This window comes from Canis lupus, chromosome 23 (genome assembly GCF_003254725.2).
Source record: "Canis lupus dingo isolate Sandy chromosome 23, ASM325472v2, whole genome shotgun sequence".
Classification (NCBI taxonomy): domain Eukaryota; kingdom Metazoa; phylum Chordata; class Mammalia; order Carnivora; family Canidae; genus Canis; species Canis lupus.
Window position 1 is genome coordinate 45,699,364 of NC_064265.1, and position 24,545 is coordinate 45,723,908.

Here is a 24,545-nt window from a genome sequence, read left to right on the forward strand (position 1 = left end):
AAGTGAATAAATAAAAATGCTTAAAAGTAAAATAATAATAATAATAAATAAAAAGATCATTATTTCTGAAAAGTTTATAATAAGCCTGTGGCTCCTCACCCCTCCCTCCCCACCCACCACCCGCCAACCAGCACCCGGAGGCAACTTCCTCTAGTACTTTCCACTTTGTTAGCCATGTCACGTGGTCCCCTCAGTTTCTAACACTTCTACATTTTATCGGTTTTATCACTTTTACGTCCTTCCCCACCACCGCAGCCCTGTAATATCATCAGATCTCTACCTTTTATTAAAGCCACATGCAGGGTTTTTATTCATATTGTTAGCTCCTGAGCCAAGTATTGTACTCAGATTGCACTTACTTTCTTTAAACTGTTTTTTCCTGAAATTTAAATTTTTTTTCTTTTAGAATTACTTGAGTTAAAAAAAAAAATAGTTGATGTCTTCCTACACGCTCTAACTCTGCTTTATAAAATACCCCTCAGTAACTGTTTTCTACACAGTCAAATCTGTTGGTAAATGTGTCATTTCTCCTCTTCTGTTTTGTTTTGGTTTGGGGTTTTATTGAAGAAACTCTTCCAGAAACCCTCTGCTGTGCTCTAGGTGGCAATGATTGCTCTTTAGGTCTCTTCCCAGCTGTAGGCTTAGGGCCTCCCATGCCAGCATCTTGGGAACTACCGTTGCTTCTCCGTTGCATTTCCTGTTTCCTGGATCACTCTTTCTTGGTTTATTTCCTTCTTGCACTGAGGTTAGGTCTATCGGGAGGGGATGATGGCGTGTTACTCCAATAATACTCTGAGAAAGGGTGAACAAAGAGATTTTTGTTTTTAAAACCCGGTAAGGCGAAAAATGAATGTCTTTATTTTATCCTTACATTTGACTGTCTGGGTGCAGAATTTGAGGTGGAAAATTATTTTCCCCTCAGTCATTTCAAGGCATGGTGCTACTCTTTGTGAGTTTCTCCTCTTGCTGTTGAGAGGACCCACAATGCCCTGATTCCTGATCTTTGAATGTGGCCTAAATTTTTCAGAATCTTCTCTTTATTCTGGTTTACTGAAATTTCACAATAATGCATATCAGTTAGGTCTTGTCTCACTCGTTGGGCTGAACACATGGGTTAGTCCTTAAATCTGGGATGCTTATTCTCTTCTCTTGATGATGTCCCTCCCCCTCCCTCATTCCTTTGTTCTCTTCTACCTTTCTGGAAAATATGTGATGTTTATTTATAATGATCTTTGAATGTGCTTATCTTCTCTGTTGTATGGCTCTACTCAATGTAGCCATTTTCTGGGAGGTTTCCCAGACTTCCTCTTTCAAGATATATATTAATTTTCTCATTTCTATTAAATATATTTTTAATGTATCAGAAAATAAGATTCTTCCTCTTATGCTCTGCTCTTCTTATTGTATGGAAGTTATTTCTTGTATCTCTCTAAGAATATTAGTTACATTTACTTTTGAGTTTTCTTCTGTTTCGTTGAGCTTCCTCTGCGTTTTTTCTTTTGTTTTGTTTTGTTGTTTTTTTTTTTTTGTTTTGTTTTGTTTTACTTGGTTTGATTTAGTCTTTGTCCTTACAACTACCTGATGATCCTTGGCTCTTTCTTTTTTTATTTTTTTTAATTAAAAAAAATTTTTAAAGACTTTATTTGTTTATTCATGAGAGACACAGAGAAAGAGAGACAGAGACATAGGCAGAGGGAGAAGCAGACTCCCTGCAGGAAACCTGATGTGGGACTCGATTCAGGGACTCTAGGATTACACCCTGAGCCAAAGGCAGATTCTCAACTGCTGAGCCACCCAGGCATCCCATCTCTCTATCTTTTTTTAAAGATTTTATTTATTTATTTGAGACAGAGCAAGAAAGCACAAGCAGGGAGAGCAGCAGAGGAAGGAGGAGAAGCAGGCCCCCATTGAGCAGGGCACCCGATGATGCGATGATGCAGGACTCAATCACAGAACCCTGGGATCATGACCGGAGCCGAAGGCAGACGCCTAACCAACTGAGCCACCCAGGCACCTGACTCTCTGTTCATATTAAAAAGTCAAACACTAGAAAGCTCGCTGGAACTCCTGGGTGCGTGAGTGTCCTATGACCACTGGAAAGCTTCCTTTAGACAGGTCAGGAGGAAAGCTGGAATTTTCACTGGGAAACTTCAAATATCAGTAACTCTAGTAACTCTTTTCACCCTCAAGTACATTGAATTCATGACCCTTTCTGAGACTTCTGTGAGGCAAATTGGCTTGTTTCTCATCAGCACCAAGTTTGCATTTCATCCTCTCTGTTAAATGATTTACAATTTTTCCATCTGCTTTCTCTATCTATATATTGTGATAGGAAAGGTCTTTTCTAGTTTAATAAAAAAAACAGAGTTTGGTTTAGTTTATTATCCTTTTGGTGGTTTGGGAATATTTTTAAAGAGGTGAGTGGGCAGGAGAAACATCTTTATTTCCCCGCCAAGTAATGGATTTTAGAGAATTTTTTATGAGGATTATAAGAAAAGAAAGAGACTTTGAGGCTATGGTAGGCAAAATTATCAAGGTTTCCTCCCAAAATTCTGGTCCCGTTTATTCAGTCAAACACTAATTTAGGGTATTATGCTGAGTGAAGTAAGTCAGTCGGAGAAGGACAAACATTATATGTTCTCATTCATTTGGGGAATATAAATAATAGTGAAAGGGAATATATGGGAAGGGAGAAGAAATGTGTGGGAAATATCAGAAAGGGAGACAGAACGTAAAGACTCCTAACTCTGGGAAACGAACTAGGGGTGGTAGAAGGGGAGGAGGGCGGGGGGTGGGAGTGAATGGGTGACGGGCACTGGGGGTTATTCTGTATTTTAGTAAATTGAACACCAATAAAAAATAAATTAAAAAAAAACACTAATTTGAGGATTGCTATGAAGAACTTTGCAAATGGAATTGAGGCTACTAATAGATTATCTTGGATTTTCCTGGTGGGCCCAATGTAATCCCTTGGGCCCTTGAACTTGGAAGAAGGCAGAAGGGAAACCAGAAAGATGAGGAGGAAGGAGAGGACAGAGAGATGTGAAGATTGAGAAGGGCTTGATCTGCAATTGTTGGTTTTGAAGACATAGAGGACCGTGAGCCAAGGAATGTGATCAGTCTCTGGAAGCTGAGAACAAACCCTGGTCCCTCCAATAGCTCTGGCAGCAAATGTTCCACCAACCTGAATGTTCCAGAGCCAGACTCTCCCCCCAGAGTTTCCCAATAAGAGCCCCGGCCGCTGACACTTTAATTTAAGCTTGGCACCCAGCAGAGCACCTAGCCATGCTCCCTGGACCTCTGACCTACAGAGAATAAGTGGTGGCTTTAAAAAGTCACATTATTTGTGTCACAGCAACAACAAAGAAAACAAGTCCAGGGAGACTACTTGAGGGTGTGCGGGAGGCAGAGAGAAAGATGGGGAATGGGACACTCAGAAGTTTCATTGTGCATTGTGAATGGAGGAGCCCTCAGGCATTCCTGAGATTTCACTCAACCTGAAATGGAGCCATAAAAATGTGCAGTTCTGTGAATTTCAACTTTAAGTTTGGAGGGTAGAAATTATTACCAAAAAAAAAAAAAGGAGTCCCATTGTTTCAACATGTGTTGGAGATTATTATGATAACCAAAGACTCTTCTCATTATGCCTGTCCTGTGTATCCCTCCCCACATTGGCTTGGGCTTGGCCATGTGAGCTGATTTGGCGAGTGATATGCCAGCAAACATGACACAAGCAGTCTTTATACGTATTTGTGTGTCGGGATTTGCTTCTTTGGAACACTATCGACACCCTGTGAGAAGCCTGCTACTGGGGATGAGGGGGAAGGGGAAGCCTGAGGGATTGCAGATTTATCATGAAGTCTTCAAAAATAATTGTCCTAATCTAACTGCATGCATGCAAACATTGCTAAATTTAAGTTAATATTTTAAAAAGCACAAAATCCAATGCACAAAATCCAGGGCCTCTGCTCTCATCTGGCTCCTAACTCTGAGATTTTCAACTCTGCCCATTATCTCCATTATCATCACAAAAGACCCAGACTCCTTAAGAGGCACTGGCAGGATTGAGAAAGGAGGGTGAAGGAATTACCGCATGCATATTAATTTCTCTTCTTTTATCCTGTCTCATAAGTAAAAAAATCATTCTCGTTGTGGTTGAGTGGGTGGTAGTGGTTCACGTCTCCGTGTCTAATTTCATAAATATGTGCTTCAATTAGCTTTTGCAAATGAAATAACTAAGTCTTCATTCAATTTTCTATTTTAGAAGGACCATTAATCTGGAAAACAAATAAAAATAAATTAATTTTTAATGGCTAATGTATATTTTTTCAAAATGAGACTTATAGCACTAATATAACTTTAAATAGAAACTATAAGACCCCAAACTCCCGTTTTCTCTCTTACTGAGCTGATTCTTTCATGCAGCTTATCTAAGGGTCAAAGTCAAGCATAGTCAGAGAACCATTCAAGAAGGAGTGGGGGTTTTTTGTTTTTTTGTTTTTTACCTACTTTCTTTTTGTTTTTAAGACTGAGAGCAGCAATCTAACCTTCCCTAAGCAGTTTGACTCCAGAACTGTACCTGCCACTATTAATAGGAAGAAGCTGGACAAAGATTTCAGAAATCAAAGTACAATAAAACCTCATTTCATGGGAATGTTCAGGGGACAAGTCATTCCGGTTAATTAAATTTTCTGGTTAACTAAAAATTAACCCGACACCCTTTGTTCAAATCTTTCCATAGAAAAATCTTTCTAAAATGCATTAGCCTCTTTAATGCCTTAGGAAGTGTAGGGTGGTAAAAGTAATTGAATCTTTGTTTGATGATCGAAGTCCTTGCAGTGCCCCAGAAAGATCATTATGAACATAAATACTCATTGTACTGCATGGTGGATGTAGATGCTCTAGGAGATTGTGTTGAATGGATAATCAGCTCAAGATATAATCTGAAAGAGTATGTGTGTGTCTGCGTCCGTGTCGGATATACATCACATGTATTCCATTTATGTCTGTGTACTTTTGTGCTTTTCTCCTGAAATCAGAAAGTAAAAAAATAGTCAAAGGTCTCAATTCATTTATTTTAAGTCCATTTTTTTTTGGTATGATCATAATTAAACTTCTCAAGACCAACCTTAAAAGGATATGGTTATGGTACTCTACATTATAGAAAGGAATGACATAGCTATTATTTTTCCTTTAGGATCTTTTTACCTTTACCTTCTTTGTTTTCCCTTCTAAAAACACAATAATATCACAGACAGTGGAACAACACAACTATTTTCAGTTCCACACATTATTGTTTATCGATCACCATAAGCATGTATATATTTCTGCAAAGTCGTGACCATAGGGTTACATAGTTTTATATCTTGCTCTAGTAATACCATATAAGAAGCACTTTCAATGTTGCCACACAGTCTTCATATTCATTTATTCATTCATTCAACAAATATTTATTGACTGCCTAAGATGTACCAGGAGCTCTTCTACATTCTGGGTACATAGCAAGGAACAAAAAGGACAAAAGTCCATACCCTGATGAGGCTTAGATTATTGTAGATTAGCATTTTAAATAGCTACATAGTTTCCTTTATGTATCTTTGTATTTATTTGGTGGTACCCTTTTGCATCTCAGGGCCCTAGGCAACTTATGGGGTCTCTATAATATTCTCTATGGGAACCAGGTCTTGGGCTCTTGGGATTCTGTAAACTCACTCACTTGAAGGTGAAAAAAAAAAAATTGCAGCAAAATAGCACTTACATGGCCCTTCAGCTGGTGCCAGGGTGACACAATTGTTCTAAGCCCTATATTGCACATTCAGATTGCACAACAACCCTTTGAGGTGGATACTGGTAATAACCCCATTTTTTAGGAGAGGAAACTGAGGCACAGTTGAACAAAGATATGAAGCAATATATTTGGAGGAATCATTCTGAATAATAGTAATAATGGAACTTAACTTTTACCTGTGTCATTATGTGCCAGGTGTTGTTCTGAGCCTATTAATTCATTTAATCCTCACAATTCTAAAAGGTGCCTCAATGGCTTAGTCAGTGGAGTCCAACTCTTAGCTCAGGTCATGATCTCAGAGTCATGAGATCAAGCCCCATGTTGGGCTCTGCACTGGACGTGGAGCCTGCTTAAGATTCTTTCTTTTCCTCTGCCCCACTTTCTCACGATCACTTGCTCTCTCTCCAAAAAAAAAAAAAAAAAAACCAATTATCACAATTCTAATTTTAAAATGAGGAAACTAAACTAAACTAAAATAAAATAAAAATAAAAAATGAGGAAACTGAGGCACAAATTAATAAGTTAACGTGTCAAAAGTCACACAGCTAGTAAATGATAGAGATGGGGTTTGAATCCTGGCAGTCTTGCAGAGTAGATACTCTCGGTTATTTGCCTCTCCCTGACGGATATTTTAGCCTCTTATTCTTCTGGAAGGTGTTTGTATTATAAGAGTAGAGAGGGGAAACTATTGCATCCCTAATGTGTGACCTCTGAGGCAGGAAATTACGCTCCTTCTCCATTGACAGTACCATTTTGGACTCTTCTTTTTTCACCCCAAGGACAATTTGACCAGATCACTGGCAAACATTGGACTTGTGAGAAATAATCAACTGACAATGGCTAATGCTGCTCACAAATAAAAATTTATTACAAAAAGCACAATGCTTGCTGAGGAATAATATCTTCTTGGTGATACTGAAAGCTAAGAATTGACATGGAAAATTAGACTCACAGAAATCATCAACATGAAATAAAACTCTAGACATTAGACCTTCTTAATAACATTCAGATCTGTCCAATTTGGCCCAGGTGAATTTAGAATTAGTAAAAATGAGAGCAACAAAAGAAAACCCAAAATGGCAAAAATATAATCAGTAAAGTTTGATATGGAAAAAACTTTGGTGAATCCAACCTCTGTTGGAAATTTTACATAAAGGGGAACTGATCTCAATGAAAATAATTTCAGTAAAATAAAAACGGGAGTATAAAACAAAAATGGAAGTGGTTTCACTATAGTATATAGAAAATTTATCAAGGATTTAAATGATCATAATGGCATTTGCCCGGAAAATGTGGATCAGTTCTTCGAAGATGGAAATTCATTAATGTGAATGTCATTCTGGTGACAGTATCTTATTCCTACATACTAGGACTTGCTCAATGTCAAACACTGGAACCAATCACCCTGTACTGAAAACCCGGATAGAGATATGGCTGAGATTGTTGATACCTACCCAGAATCCTTTCTGCCTCTTTTGTTCAAGTATCCACTACCAATAGCCTATGTTACACGTCATTTTTAATCAATTTAGTTCCTTTAAACATCCTCTAGAATTTAGCTTGAACCTCAAACTCAGTTTGGTATTTAGACTTAGAAGCAATAAATAGACATTTATTGATCATCTACTATCTGCTTCAGCTTTGTTAGCAGCTGCAGGCACTCATCCAAGAAGACCCAATCTTTGATTTGAAGGAACACAAAAAACTGGAAAGTAGAGACACGTGATGGCGTGACTGAGAATACAAGAGAATATAGGATAGGTAATAAAGAAGCAGCAATTCGGAGATGTAAAACACCATTTCTAAATGCTGCTTGGCCCAAAGCATGGGACTAAGCATTCAATACGCACCTGGTAAGTGCTGAAGAGATCAATGTTTGGAATTGTTTCATTTTGAAAGTTGAATAAGATTTCTGTAATAGAGGAAGACATCGAGGATGACAAAAGAACACAAGATCTGAATTAAATGCTTCCTTCTCTGTGCTCTCACAGCACTTTGTCTTTTACAGCAGCTTTTCCTTTGCATTATTAATACTTAAACCCATAGCTGTCTCTTCTAGTGGACCCGCCTTGGGGGTAAGGACTATGTCTTACTAATCTTTGAAACCTCAGCACTTACCCTAATATCTGTTACTCAGTAATATCTGATAAACAAATTAATGAAAAATTGAATGAGTGAATAAACAGGAAAGCCCAGAGGATACTCAGGGGTTAGTGAGTTAACTAATTTGGAGTGGAAGTGGAATTAATCCGGAGGTGGTTGCCTGGACTTTATTCCACAGACAATGGAGGAATGACGTAGATTTTTCAGAATGGTAATTTTGAAGGGTTGACGTGATCCTGATGACAACAGCAGCGACCCTTGATTGACCAGACTAAGTGCTTTGTGTTTGTTCACTTGTTTAGCTCTCGTCATTCTAAGGATTGGGTGATATTAACCCCATTTGTGTTGACTGTATCTCTCAGAGGCTAAGGAAATTACTTAGAATCTTGGAGTCAGCAGATGGCCTTGCCCAGACTTGAACCCTGGTGTGTTTTCCTGCAATTCCCAAGTCTCCCACTAGCCACAGGGCTCCCTTGGGACGCTGGTGATGACAGGAACATGGATGGGACAGTGTTTGGACCATTTGCTCTTGTACACTTAGGCCTCTGAAATATGAAAATGTAGACTTGTCCTTGTGTGAATCAAGCAGAGATTTAGTGATGAGAGGAGGTATACTTCCTCTCCTGGTGAGCTTTAAGCAGTACCTCTCCTAGGCCTGGGATCTCTCCTTGGATGAATTGCTCAGAACACAGGAACAGAAAGAGAAATGTACTGTTACTGTAAGATCAAGCCTGGCTTCATCTCTGTCTACAATTAATTATTCTCAATCAGATAACTCAAAGAAGTGTCAGGTTTTGCTTGATGAACTTAAAAGGAAAATCTCTGTTCCCTATCCTCTGCTGAACTTATTTAATTATCAGAATATTTGCATTTAGGATTTGACAAATGCTAACATGTACTGTTGAGTGTTCATGATAGTAAACCCACAAATTCTTTCCATCTTTAGAAAAATAGTTCGCTGTGAATTAATTTTGACTCATTTCAATAGCAGTGATAATACTACATTCATTTGCTATTCCAGTAGCTATTACTTGCATCTTGACACAAATTGCTTTCTAATTCAGTCTTTATTTTTCAGTTGCCTGAAATAATATCCTCAGTAGGTACGGCCTTTCATCAAGAAATTGCTCCCAAATATTCTCTGTTCTAATGCCACCTTATTTTCTTCAGAGCATAATTTTAGTGGACTCATGGAAGATTTGAAATCCGATGTCTCTCTACTGCTAAAGTACCAGGAGGCAATAAATGGCCGTTTTTTTTGTAGGTGATTAAATAACAAAGTGTAGCTTAGGCATCTCCTAATCACCAAGCCCAAATCATGCTATTGAATGAATTTTCCAACTGTGGCAGAAATCTTTCTAATACACGGGAGGAAAGGAGATGAAAGAAGCCAGCCTTTCAAAGCTTTGTGCCATGGAAGGACCGTGACTGTTATCTTCCTGGGTGATCATTGACATCCCATCAAGGTTGAATTACTGGCTTAGCTGAATGGGTCTGGGAAGATGAATCTAAAATCAAATGCCAGTTGAAGAGCACAATCTCTGAAGAAAGGCAGTGGATGCAATTGAACAATCATATGTGAGGGGATATAAGTTTGGTTAATTCAGAAGTGAGAGCTACTGAATCTTCTTGTCACTCAGTGATCGATACATATTCTAGTAAAAAGCCGTTGCATTCCAGGTGCCTTCCAGGCGGAGCATTAGGTAGGCCTCTCTCCTCCTCACCTGATCTGACCCCCTCATTGCACCTTTGCTGATGGAAAACAGACTAATTACCTGTAATATTCGGGGCTTCTTCTCCATCCCAATCTGTACTATACTGAGGGAAACTGCTTTTTTCTTAGCAAAACTAAATAATAAAGTCATAGGTCATCCTCGCTGAATGCTCGTTCTTGTGATATTGAAATTATGACTCAGAGCGCTTCCTGCTGGACTACACACATTTGGAGTGTTTGTGCTTCAGCTCTGTTCCCTGAGATCTTGGTACTCAGCCTGTCTCTGGACCAGCAGCTCCAGCCTCCAACGGAGGATTGTTAGAAATGCAGGCTCCCAGGCTCCACTGCATGCCTGCTGAATCAGAATCTTCTTTTGAACAGGAGTCCCGGGTAAGCTGTATGGCCTTGAGCATTTGAGAAGTGCTGCCTGAGAGGGAAGGTGGGGAAGAGGGAATGTTAAAGGACATTTGAGGGAACATCAAAACCGGTTGATCAGAGGGGTGCCTCGGGTGGCTCAGGCGGTTAAGCCTCCGACTTTGATTTTGGCTCAGATCCTGATCTCAGGGTTGCGCTGGGCGTAGAGTCTGCCTAAGATTCTCTCTCCCCACCCTCTCTCTCTCTGCTCATCCCGCCCCTCTCCCTCTCAAAAAATAAAATGAAATAAAAATAAACTGATTGGTCAGAAGACTTAGTGGAGGAAGAGGAAGGGTGGAACACTTATCACGGAAACTGGGAGGAAAGGTTTCTCAGAAGCCAAAGAGGGACATTTAGTAGGAATAGAATTAGACCCTCACATCAGATATTGTAGAAAGCTTAAGGAGGTATGTCTGCAAAAAAGCTTAAGGAGATATGTCTGCAAAAAAGCTACTGGATTTGGCATGAGGGAGGTTCTTGGGGACAGAGGAGGAAGCCGGACTGTGGGAAAGTATGATCTGGAAAGAGTAACTGAGGACGAGTTTGACTAACTTGAGAAGTTTGACAGCTTTGGTGCAAAAAGAGATTGGAGAAATTGCTTTGGGGGTTAAAGGAGCCCCTGGTAAAGGCAAAGGGAAGGCAGGCATAGGGTAGTGATTGAAAATGCATGTGGACCAAGGGTGCTTTCCCGGCTGGGCAGTGGTAGGATTCCCAGGACAGGCAGCGGAGAGCTTTTAATCGGAGGAGGCTCCCTCTCCCTGGTACAGAGGGGACGGACTGTGGAGGATGAGAAGGTCGATGAGGAACCTCATCCCAAAGGGAGAGGAACTCTTCTCAGGCCAGTGGGAAGGGAAGCCTCCTGCTGAGAACTGACAGAAGGACCCAAAGGAGGCTGAACAGATAAATAATGCCTTGTTTTGAAGAGAATCTTTACATTCCTCTACTTGAGATCACAAAGTATCTTTAATAAAGAGTGTGATAGATTATTGATTAGATTTCTAAGTTTCAGCTTCCAGCAGCTTGGGAGCTATTGCTCCATGGTTAGCATATGCCCTGTGTGAGCTTGGTGTCCTGTGCCCCATCGACCAAAAGCATTCCAATTTGTTCTACATGTCAGGTGTTCCCTTCTCACACACAGCAATTTGATTTCTTTTTTTTTTTCTTAAAGATTTTATTTATTTATTTATTCATGAGAGACACAGAGAGAGAGAGAGAGAGGCGGAGACACAGGTAGAGGGAGAACCAGGCTCCATGCAGGGAGCCCAATACAGGACTCGATCCTGGGTCTCCAGGATCACGCCCTAGGCCGAAGGTGGCGCTAAACCGCTGAGCCACCCGGGCTGCCCAGAATTTGATTTCTGACCCCCTGATCTAGTGAACTGTAATCTCGAAACTCCTAGTCCTCCCCACCAATTGATAGATCCAGTGGTCTTTCTCCAGTTATCTTCTCCCCACCTTTCTACAACATTTGAAAATACTAACTATTCCTCTTTCAATAAAACTGACTTATATGCATATCTTTTGAAGAAACTATTAGAAATTGTTTTTTTTTTTTAAGATTTACTTATTTATTTGAGACAAAGAGAGAGTGAAGAGAGGGGCAGAGGGAGAGGAAGACAATCTCAAGCAGATTCCCATCTGGGCACAGAGCCAGACATAGGGCTCAACCTCACAACCCTGAGATCGTGACCTGAGTCAAAACCAAGAGCTGGACCCAACCAACTGAGCTACTGAGGCACCCCAAGAAATTATTTTCTTTTTTAAAAATACTTTATTTACTTATTTATGAGAGACACATAAGGGAGAGGCAGAGACCCAGGCAGAGCGAGAAGCAGGCTCCCTGCAGGGAACCCGACGTGAGACTCGATCCCGGGACCCCAGGATCACATCCTGAGCCAAAGACAGATGCTCAACCACTGAGCCATCCAGGTGTCCCTAGAAGTTCTTCTTCTAATCAAGTGACCAAGCTACTGAATCTCAAGGTCTCAACAGATGTTGCATCTTATTATTTGCGTGGAAGAAAAAGACTTTCTATTTATTTTTAATAAATAGCAGTTTTGTTTCTCTAGAGGTTTCAATTTCCCAAACAGTCACGACAGACAGTTTCACATGGTGGCTAGTGCTTTCAGGAAATTCTGTCAGAAGAATCCTCATTTCTAGAGGAACATTTCTAGGCCATTTCTTGGCCATCTCTCACCAGGAGTCCATCCATCGGGACTTCTTTGTGGGGCTGGCCAAGGAGTCCTGCTTTGGCTGCTAGGGTTTCATTCCACTGGATACGATTTTCCTGAAATCTCCTGAATATCCTTTGTGTCATTCGAAAATATTTCTGGAAGCAATGTTCTAAGAACAGGTGTTCTCTTCAGGTTTTATTTCTTTTGTTGTGAAGCCTTTAACACAGTCCAAAACGCCGGTTTCTCTAAGCTTATTGGAGGTTCCAAGAAATTCCTCCAAATGTTTTATCTGGCCAGATTCTGGTAAGTGTGCAACCACATGCTTTTGGTATGTTTATTAGTCACCTTTTCTGATGCTTGGGTTTGCTTTTTGTTCTGGAAAAGTAGTTGTCCAACCATTGCTCAGATGTCTCTAGTGAGGCCTGATTTCTTATTTAAGTACAGGCTCTTGCATCTGATACCAGTGGGAGGCTGGAGGGCTGTGCTTCCAGTCGAGTCTGGGGGTGGAGGGTCAGAGTCAGAGCAGGTGCCACAGCTGCTGCTCGGAAGAGCTGCCCTATATTTAAATCAACAACAAGGAGGCATAACTTATACTCAATAAAATGTACCCATTTTAAGCATGGAGTTTGTTGAGTTTTGACAAGCGTATATATTCATAACCACCACCACAATTAAGCTGTAGAACATTTCCATCATTCCAAAAGATCCCAAGGCAACCACAGGAATTTCATAGAAACATAATCAGTTGAACGGATAAAGAAGATGTGGTCTATGTATATAATGGAATATTCCTCAGCCATTGGAAACAACAAATACCCACCATTTGCTTTGACGTGGGTGGAACTGGAGGGGATTATGTTGAGTGAAATAAGTCAATGGGAAAAGGACAAACATTATATGGTCTCATTCATTTGGGGAATATAAAAAATAGTGAAAGGGAATAAAGGGGAAAGGAGAAAAAATGAGTGGGAAATATCAGGGAGGAAGACAGAACATGAGAGACTCCTAACTCTGGGAAATGAACTAGGGGTGGTAGCAGGGGAGGTGGGTGGGGGGTGGGGGTGACTGGGTGACGGGCACCGAGAGGGGCACTTGATGGGATGAGCACTGGGTGTTATGCTATATGTTGGCAAATTGAACACCAACAAAAAATAAGTTTATAAAAAAATAAAATATTAAAATTTTAAAATTTTTAAAAATTAAAAAAAAAATTATCAGTCATACAGTAGACATTCTCTTGTGTCAACTTCTTTTGCCCAACATGATGTCCTTGAGATTTATCCACGTTGGTGGATGGATCAAGTTTGTTCCCTTTTACTGTTGAGTAGTATTCCATTGAATTGAGGGACCATAATTTCTTTTTCTATGTATCTCCTGATGGACATTTAGGTTGTTTCCGGGTTTTAGCTGTTATGAACAAAGCTTCCGTGAACACTAACATACAAATATTTGGGTGGGCATATGTTATCATTTTTGGGGGGCAATAAATATTTAGGAGTGGAAGTGCTGCATTATATACTATGTACATGTTCAAGAAACTGCCAAGCTGTTTTTCCAAACTGGTTGCATTCTCCATAGCAGTATATAAGAGTTCTAGTTTCCCCATTGTTTATCTTGAACGTTAGCCACTGTAGTGGATGTGTACGCGTGTCTCATGGTGATTCTAATCTGCATTCTCTAGTGATTGATCACATTGAGGATCTTTTTTGTGCTTATTTTCCATTCCTATGTCTTACATCTTTTGGGAAGTATCTATTCAAATATTTTACACACTCCTTTTCTTTCTAAGATTTTATTTATTTAGAAAACCACTGATCAAGAGGATACCATATGAGTCAAAGGAGTCCCTACTCTGCTGCAGCAGGATTACCTACATATTTATGAGATAATTTTATTTTTTAATTAAATAATTTTTTAAAGATTTTATTTATTCATGAGAAACACAGAGAGAGAGGCAGAGACATAGGCAGAGGGAGAAGCAGGTTCCCCAAGGGGAGCCCGATGTGGGACACAATCCTAGGGCCCTGGGGTCACCCCCTGAGCCAAAGGCAGACGCTCAACCACTGAGCCACCCAGGTGCCCCAGATATTTTACACACTTCTAACATTTTCTTAATATTAAGTTGTAAAGATTCTTTATATATATTGGATACCAGTTCTTTGTCAGATATATTTATTACAAATATCTTCTTCCAATGTGTGAGCTTCCTTCTGATTTACTTAACATCTTAACAGAAATTTTTAATGACGAGGCCCAATTTATCAGTTTTTCCATTTATGATTTGTATTTTGTGTGTCCTAGCCAATACATTTTTGCCTATGCCAAGAGCGAGAAGATGTTCTCCTGAAAAACTGCCTTACACTTGAGCTCACTGCTCCTTCCCTTGGTTATATTCTAACTTACTTCCTTGTAGTCTACTTGTTTTCAGATTCCTTTTCTTTCTATTGCCTTACCAAGGACTTTGCTAAGCTTTCTCTCCCTTTGATTATCAAATAATGTTTATTCATCAAATTTAGAAAACAAAGGAATCACATCAATAATAGCACCAATTTTCAGTGTAAGACCTACCACGTGCTAGCCATATGATCGTGGAACATGATGGTTAGAAGAGCAAGCCTGAAGTCAGTCAGTCGGGGCTGGAATTCTATTTCTACCACCTTTTACTTGCATGGTCTTGGATAGTGTTTCACTTGGTCAAAATTTACAAGATCCAATAGCAGTTTGGTAGGGTTCTTGGGAGCAAAGGATACAGAGCTAAAGCATCAGGAAAAGGTGTGCATCTTTGAAATTCAAAGGTATCGGGCAAAGGCTTCCAAAGCTCTTCCTCATCTAAGAACACGCAGGATGTGCTTTCCCTCTGGTGGAGAAGCATAGGGAATGTCTCTGCCCCAGGACACCTCTTGGAGTCTCAGGGTCCAAGGCCTTTAAGTGGAGGCTTATAGCATAAGCAGATACCACCGTACAACCTGCAGTGGCAACCAAAACTCAGGACCAAACAATGAAACCAGGTGCACATCCTCAGTCTTGACACTAATTCAAAACAACCTGACAAGCCAGGGGGACATGGGTCATTGCTCAGGGTGTATATAGCAAAATCACGAATCACCAACACCAGGAACTCTCCAAGGGCCACGTTCCCAGAAGTTGGCCAAGGGTGAATCATGAGCCCTTAGGGACAATGAGGAGCAAGCACCATATCTGCTGTGTTCATTCACTCTTTCTTCACAAATAATCTCCCTGAAGCCTTACCTTTCCTTATCTGTAAAATGGGAAAATAAACATAATTCCTTCATAAGGTTGTTAGAATTAAATGAGATTATATACATAAAGCTTTCAGCATTAACTGTTGGTACATAGTTATTGCTCAATAACTACTGGCTATTAATATTAAGCATTTTGATCCTCTCTCATGTAAGGATAACAGTATCTGTTTTGTTGGGAGGCCATGAGAACCAAACACAGGTCTAGTAGATAGTTTAACACAGGGCTTGGCTTTTAAATCCGTACTAACCTTGGTGCCCCCAATAACCCCATTATCCAGAAGAAACCGTGATTAACATGTTGTCATATATGCCTTCCACTCACCTTATTAACAACTAATTTACACTGCTTTTTCAATAAAGCAGTGAAAAAATTAACACCTTTTTCAAAGCAGACACACAGAATTGTCTCCTAAATGGATGATGACAGCAGGATCTGTGGCAACTCCCATGTCTGAAGCGCCCAGGAGGCCACAGCAAATGCTGGAAGGTATACAGCTGTTGTAGCTGCATAAAGCAGGACCATCAGTCAGCATCCCCTCCTCCCTGAGGCCAGGCAACGCTGTGTGCTTCTAAGATTAGGATTTGTGAACATGTGCCCCCTTAACTTCCACTCTTTCATCCAACAAATCATTCTTGTCTTCTGTGGTGCAAACAGGACTCTAGGCACTCTGGAACAAGATCCACAGAGCCCCTACCTGGTGTCTCCTGCTTCTCCCTTATTTCATGTGAGTACACTCATTTTAAATTAAGTGCCTTTTTATTACTCATGGTATTTTAGGAATTTGCCACTCTGGATAAAGCTGGAAATGAATGCATGACTCTGGTCTTTTCCTTCATAGGTTTTCTCTGACATAGTTGAGGTCCTACTGTATTCCACATTTTGTAATTTTCCCCCCACCATACTCAGGCCCCAAAAGAAGCCATTTTCCACGTCATTAAAATTCTTTCATAGGGGCACCTGGGTGGTTCAGTGGTTGAGCATCTGCTTTTAGCTCAGGTCATGATCCCAGAGTCATGGGATCAAGTCCCACATCGGGCTCCCTTCATGGAGCCTGCTTCTCCCTCTACCTGTGTCTCTGCCTCTCTCTGTGTGTCTCTCATGAATAAATAAAATCTTTAAAAAATTAATTAACTAAAAAATAAAATTATCTCATAAATGTGTAAGTAATTCTGCTGCAACAGAGTAGGGACTCCTTGAAGGATACCATATGAATGGTATCCTCTCGATCAGTGGTTTTCTAGCTTTTTGGACCACAAGCCATTGGGAGAAGTACATTATACATTGTGACCCTGTACACACACACACCTGAAAAGAAGTTGCATGAAACAGTACTTACCTTTACTGCATGCTATGCACTCTGAAATGTTCTTTTTTATTCCATTTAATGTCTTTTTTTCAAAAACTATTGGTCTAATGTACCAGTGGTTACTGCTATCGATGTTCTTGGTGTTCCAAAGTTGGATAAACGAGGGCTGATACTTCTCTTCCTCCTCTTTCATCTCACAGTCCATCTGTCTCAGTTGGTTTTCCCTCAAAGTAGAGCCTGGGGTAAGGGTTGGGATGCAGGTTATTTATTTAGGAAGTGACTTCCAGTAAGAGTACAGAACTGAGAAGGAAAAGGAAAAACAAGGCGTATTATAGATTTCTTATTGCTCTGGGCAACCAGAGCTCAGTCTCACTGGAGAACCTCTGGGGTTTCTTCAAAGGATGGGAGGCTGGGACATTTATCTACCAACTTCCATCCTTCATGGGTTGAGCAGGTCCAAAGCACCTCCCCACCTTGCTGCAGAAAAATGGAGAGAAACAGTTGGGTACCTGCATGTGGGTGTCATGACATAGAGGCCTCCATGTAGCCTCTGTAGAACGTGAGTGAGCCGGGAGTATGTGACGCAGAGCAAAAGAGCCAGCTGCTGCTTCCTCGGAGCACGAATGTTCTCCATCCAGCCCTTTATGTCCTCCTCCCACCCAAGTCGCCCGTCTCAGCATCTTGCTGCCGTGACAGACAGACAGAACCCAAAGAAATGACTCTTCAAGGCTTAGCTCTTGACACAGAAACGTAACAGGAAAACATTCTGTCTTTCTCAACAAGACAGTTTTCTTGCTGTGGACTCAGACAAAAATCTAATTTCGGTTGAAGCTAGAAATATCTTCTAGATCAGGGGTACAGATGCCCATCACTGCTTCCGTGGCAGGGGGATCTAGAGACATGAAAATAACTCTAAACCAAGTTCCAGAATGTTCTTTTTCTTGCTATAATCATGATCTGTAAGTCTGCGTAATATAGGATGGATATACTGTCATTTATTTAATTATAAGCTTTCCTAATGTTGGACATTTGGTATGTTTTCATTCTTTCAGTATCAAAGATAGTTGTAGCAAACATCATTGAGCATAATCCCTTTTCTGAGTCTAATATTATTATACCAAGAGAGGTCAAAGTAGAAACAGAGAGTAAGAGCATGGAAACTATAAAAGCTTTTGACCCGTGTCGACCCATTGCTTTCCAAAAAGCGTACATTTAACCAATTTACAATCTTACCAGTCATGTGTGTGTACTAGGCAATCTTACAAACATCCTTTTTAAAAAAAGAAAATGTCAATGTTGAAAATTTAGAAAGCATGGGAAAGTGTAAGTCATAGTAATAACAAATAACCCCCAATCCCAAGACAGCCACCGTTTGACATTTTAATATATTTTAGTGTCTTTTCCATTCATATAAAAAATATATACGTATAATTTAAGAACAAAATAGGGTAGACCACATATAAGAGTTTGTATTCTGGCTTTCTCATTTAATATTTTATTCCATTTTTCAGAAAGATATTTTTAAATGGTTGCAAAATGTTTCATCTGTGTCAGTTAGGAATTGTGTTTGGCTGCTCTGAACAGAGTTTGAGTAGCATAAACATGGAAGGGTTTATTTTTCTCATATAATGAGACATCTGGAAGGAGGCAGTTGCTGGCTTTGTTACAGTGGTTCAAGGATGTCAGAATTGCAGTCGCTACAATTCTCTTGGCTTTTCTGTCATGGTCCCCACATGGCTATTGGGGCTTGAGCCATCATATCAGTGATCAAGACAGCTGGGTCCAGGCAGCCATCCAGGCACTTGGAAGTCTCACCCAAGGATTTCTGCTCCTATCTTATTGGCCACCCTTATCTGCAAGGAAGGCTGTAAAATGTAGTATTTTTAGCCAACCACATTGCTGGCCACAATAATATAGGGTCTTGTTAATAACAAAGAAGAAGACAATGGAAATTGGACAGCCAGCTGTCTGCCACAGCATTATACGGGTGCCATGTTTTATTTAACCAATTTCCTATGGAGGAGGATTTGGCTTTTCCCCTGGTTTTCACCATTTTACCTTTATATCTCTCACCATAACATCTTTATCTTTCTTATTTCCTTACGATAAATGCCCAGATGGAATTAATAACTCAAATCGTGGGATGCAAAAATGCCTTTTAGAAAGGTCCCACCAATTTATACTCTCACCAGCAATGTATAAAACTGTTGGGCAGTCTTTCCGAGAGTCACTCATTGACTACTTGCTTTCCGTCCAACTCCAGATGGTCCCTTGTGATTCTTTTTTGAATATTAATATCATTCACAAATGTTAGAAAAAGCAATCAATCCTTAAATAGAATATGTCAAAATGGCAATTGCTGAGCACTATGCCTCTTATTTAATTATATATATATAGCAGGAGAAAATGTCCTTGGAGAATGAGCCTGCAAGGTGACAGACACATTTTCGACTTGTATGTTCTTGTATTTTGATTTTTGAAGGAGTCCCTGAGATGGTTTTGATACCAGTAATGACATGGGGGCACAGGAGAAAGGATGACAAGGACAAGACCCATTTAAGAACTTATCAAGAAATCTAAATCAATTTAGGATCTTTAAAGTTTAATATTAGAAGCTATTATGGAAGATACGAATCTTAACACAACTATAGCTATTCCACAAACCAGCGCAATTTCGGAGAAGTTTGGAAGCCCCATCCATTGAGTTGCATTCTAATGGAACTAATGTTAGCAGAGAGAGCACATGGCCGCATTGCTGAGCTGGATTCCTCCACGGTCCCAGGCAAGAGCCGAAATATGAGATATTTAGAAGCATATACAGTTAACATGGTCTCAAAAATTCACACTTCAAATAAATCTCTGGTAAATTAAATTGAAATTGAAATGCACTGTGGAACTCAGATAAAAATAACTCATAGTAGCCCCCATTCAGTTAATGTAACAAAATTAAAAAGTGATTGCAGCAAATTCTTTAGCAAAGAAGATCACTTTTTTTCTCTTAAGATGACCTTTTTTTTTTTTTTTAATTCATGAGAGATACACAGAGAGAGAGGCAGAGAGAGGCAGAGACGTAGGTATTGGGAGAAGCAGGCTCCTCAAGGGGAACCTGATGCGGGACTCTATCCTGGGGCTCTGGGATCACGCCCTGAGCCAAAAGCAGATGCTGAACCACTGAGCTACCCAGGTGTCCCAAGACAATCACTTTTTTTTTATGATTTTATTTATTTATTCATGAAAGACACAGATTGAGAGGCAGAGACACAAGCAGAAGGAGAAGCATGCTCCATGCAGGGAGCCCCATGTGGGACTCGATCCCAGGACCCCAGGATCAGGCTCTGGGCCAAAGGCAGACACTCAACCACTAAGCCACTCAGGAATCCCTTCTTTTTAAATAAAAATAGTCACCTGAGAGATGGCTCAGTGGCTGAGTGTCTGCCTTTGGCTCAGGGTGTAAGCCCAGAGTCCTGGGATCGAGTCCCACATCAGGCTCTCTGTATAGACCTGCTTCTCCTCCCTCTTCCTATGTCTCTGCCTCTCTCTGTCTTAAATAAATAAATAAATAAATCTAAAAAAAAAGAATAATCATCTGATAATTGGTGTTTTGAGAGTGGTTTTCTACTTTAAAGCAGGGCTTTAAGTTCTGTCAAAATATCCATAGCTTTTAGCCTTCCTTGCTCAAGCTAAGATGGAAAACCATTGAAAAAAGTGATATTTGCATGTGTATTCATAGAATTTATAGCCTATGTTCTAAATAGTGCTATGTACAGGCTCATCTAGGTCCCCAGAACATCACACACATATGTTATTTCACGTGTAACATAGTTCAACATTCTAGAGTAGATTTTGTAGGCCATGTCTTGAGCCCAGGGAGCAGGGGCCATCATTCTTTCAGGAGGGTAGAGATAAACAATATAGAGTTACTTCCTGCCACCCTGGGGCACAAGAAATCTGGGTGTCCTAACTAGACTGGGCAGGAGGGCTTGGGTGGCTCAATCAGTTGAGTGTCCAACTCTTGATTTCAGCTCTGGTCATGATCTCAGGGTTGTGAGATCCAGCTCCACGGTCTGCTGTCCTCTCCCTCTGTTCCTACTCTTTGTCTTCCCCCAAAATAAATAAATAAAATCTTAAAAAACAAACAAACAAAAACTAGACTGGGCACATAGTAGAAGGTCAATAAATATCTGGTGAATTTTTTAAAAATATGGTATAACCCAAATGCAATTTATCTCTACGTAGTAAGATTATATGTGACTTTTTTGCCTTTTTGGCTTTCTGTATTTTATGAATGTCCCTCAAGACCTAGTTGAACATTTATAATTAGGTAAAATAAAACAGAAGTGTTTGGGTTTTTTTTTTTTTAAGATTTATTTAGTTATTTGAGAGAGTGTGTGTGAGCAGAGGGAGGGGCAGAAAGAGAAGGAGAGAGAATCACAAGCAGAGGCCGTGCTGAGCTTGGAGCTGGACTTGGGGTTCGATCTCCAATCCTGAGATCATGACCCAAGCTGAAACCAAGAATCGGTTGCCTTACCGACTGCACCACCCAGGCACCCCCAAAAATGTTTTTTCTTTTAGCTGTGTTTCAGATCATGATTCCTAGGACATGTTTGCTAACTTATGAAGTAGAGGAAGTAGATGACATAGTGAATTAAGCATCTTTATCAAACATATTTAAATATTTCATATTTTAAATTAGACATAAGCTTGGAATTTATGTTTAGCTTCTTGGTATATATGTGATAAATGGAGACAGAGAGAAAATTAGTAAGTGGATCAGTCAATGAACTGTAATTCTTTGCATGAACTAAGTCTTTAAAACCCTCAAGCGATGACAATGTGTGAATTCTACTGTCTCGCATTTTATGCTAATACTTTATTTATATAACTAACAATTCAGGATACCAGATTTGTGGTTTTTATATTTGTGATTTTACTATTTGTTAAGCATTTACCTTTATTTCGTCAACACTTAGGAAAATTATATGAAAAAATGTAATAAATTATCTTATTAAACGAAGTATACTGCATATGGCTTAAACATTTTTGATGACTTAGTCAAAATACACTTTTAAATTAAAATTTAATGAGTATATATATGAGTATATATATATATAAAATTCAATGAGTATAAAATTTAATGAGTATATATATGAATATATATGAGTATATATATATATATATATGCTACCATAGCAGTCTATAAATTCCTCTATCACTTTTGTTATTATTATCTACCATTTTTTGTATGTCTACTATGTGCCAGGCAGTACATTAGTTGTTCCCTATAATAAGTAACATAATTATTATAAGAACTCTCTGAGGTACTTATTTTCTGTCTTAAGATATTGAGGCAGAAAGATAGCTACCTGCCCAGCTAATTGTTGAAAGGGCAATGTTAGGATTTGCACCCAAGCCCACTTATCTCCTAATTCATATTTTAATCACAGTTCTACTGTCTCCCAAGTAATTTTACACGTCTGTTTCCCCACGAAGATATAAACTCCTAAACAGCAAGGACCACGTCTTAGGCTATCTCCAGTGTCTGACCCATGGGGAGGACTCAGTAAATACTGAAATAAACCAAATTTAGATTTGAACGTCAGTCTCTAAGTTAAGGGAAAACAACAACAAGAAGCCCGATAAAATTGTTCCTTCGTAAGTAATTTACAGTTGTAGCTGCCCTTTTTTCCTGCTCTTAAGCTAGTTAAGAACTTATTTTATACCCCTATAGAAAAATGGGCAAAAGAAAAATTTCCCCCAAAAAAAGGATAAAAATGATTTGACATATATGAAAAGATGTTCAACTTTACTAACAGCAAAATAAACGTAAATTAAAATGACAATGAGATAAAATTTCACAATTATCATATTGTCAAAAGGCAAAAAGCTTGGCAACACCCTGTGTCGATGAGGCTGTGAGCTATCAGGGTGCTCTAATAAATTGTTGGGGGGAATGCAGAATGATAAACCCCTATGGAGTTAAAGTCATCAAAATCTAACAATATTTATTTGCCTTTGCCCTTTGACTCATGAATCCAACTTTGAAGAATTTACGTTAGGAGCCTCCCAGCTTCAGTGGTACCCTTTAGTACCCACTGTGTCTCTGTGACCATGGACTGGACCCAAGCATTTCTCCTTAACAGAGAGCACGATGCTAAGCTTTGTCAGTAGAGGGTGCTAGAAGGACATTGCAGGAGGAAGGGGGTGCTATTTGTGGTTCTGGGGTGCTGATTTTGTTTTTATTTGCTCTTGCTGTACAGTCCATCAGTGCTGTACAGTGGGGGGTGAAGGTGATGGAATCAGGTGGTGCCAGAATCAGTTGACCTCCTGGCCCCAGCCAACGCCTTGTGACCTACTGGTTGCCCACTCTCTGGTGGGGACACCAGGTGCTCCAAGTAAGGCCCTGACTATCCCTTTGTGCTTGGGTGCCAGAGGATTGTTTCCTGCTTGCCTGGCCACCCTGGGAAACTTTAGCCCAGGGAACTCAGCACACTTCCGGCCATTCAATAAGCTGCGACCATGCATACCTGCTCCACTAGGTTTTAACCTCACTGGGGGACGCCTGGGTGGCTCAACGGTTGAGTATATCTGCCTTTGGCCCAGGGCGTGATCCCGGAGTCCAGTGTCGAGCTCCCTGCATGGAGCCTGCTTCTCCCTCTCCCTGTCTCTCTCTCTCTCTCTCTCTCTGTGTCTCTCATGAGTAAATAAATAAAGTCTTAAAAAAAAAAACAACTTTTTTTATCATGATGAAGTCCCAATAGTTCATCTTTACCTTTGTTTCCCTTGCCTCCAGAGACATATCTAGTTAGGAGTTGCTGCAGCTGAGGTCAAAGAGGTTGTTGCCTGTGTTCTCCTCTAGGATTTTGATGGTTTCCTGTCTCACATTTAGGTCTTTCAACCATTTTGAGTTTGGTTTTGTGTATGGTGTAAGAAAGTGGTCCAGTTTCATTCTTTTGCATGTGGCTGTCCAGTTTTACCAACACCATGTGTTGAAGAGACTGTCTTTTTTTTCTGTTGGATATTCCTTCCTGCTTTGTTGAAGGTTAGTTGACCTTAGAGTTAAGGGTTCTCTATTTCTGGGTTCTCTATTCTGTTCCACTGTTTTTTGAATTCTCTATTCTGTTCCATTGATCTGTGTGTCTGTTTTTGTGCAGGACTATACTGTCTTGATGATCACAGCTTTGTAATAGAGCTTGAAGTCTGGAATTGTGATACCCCCCAGCTCTGTTTTTCTTTTTGGGGGTTGCTTTGGCTATTTGGAATCATTTGTGGTTCCATACTAATTTTAGGATTGTTTGTTCTAGCTCTGTGAAAAATACTGTTAATATTTTGATAGACATTGCATTAACCATGTAGATTGCTTTGGGTACTATATTTTAACAATATTTCTTCTTCCAATCCATGAACATGGAATGTTTTTCCATTTCTTTGTGTCATTTCCACTTTTTTAAATAAGTGTTTTATAGTTTTCACACTATACCTATAAAGACCTCACAGATCTTTACCTCTGGTTAGGTTTATTCCTAGGTCTCCTATGGGTCTTGGTGCAATGGTAAATGGGATCAATTCCTTGATGTCTCTTTCTGCTGCTTCATTATTGGTGTATAGAAATGCAACAGATTTCTGTATGTTCCTTTTGTGTCCTGAGACTTTCCTGGATTCATGTATGAGTTCTGGAAATTTTTTGGTGAAGTCTTTTGGGTTTTCTACATAGACATGTCATTTGCAAATAGTGAAAGTTTGATTTCTTCCTTGCTGATTTGGATGCCTTTTATTTCTTTTTGT

The 24,545-nt window shown here is 39.8% G+C and overlaps 1 long non-coding RNA gene and 1 pseudogene across 1 annotated transcript; both read right to left on the minus strand.

The window, feature by feature from the left end:
* Positions 1 to 192: 192 nt before the first annotated feature.
* Positions 193 to 6,180, minus strand: LOC118352127 (uncharacterized). Its single transcript, XR_004808721.2, has 4 exons — positions 5,965 to 6,180; positions 4,872 to 5,029; positions 4,091 to 4,277; positions 193 to 792 (listed from the first exon to the last, which is right to left on the minus strand). It is a non-coding gene; the product is annotated as an uncharacterized LOC118352127 (long non-coding RNA).
* Positions 6,181 to 11,828: 5,648 nt separating this feature from the next.
* Positions 11,829 to 16,968, minus strand: LOC112652547 (mitochondrial import inner membrane translocase subunit Tim9-like; annotated as a pseudogene).
* Between the last annotated feature and the right edge of the window lie 7,577 nt (positions 16,969 to 24,545).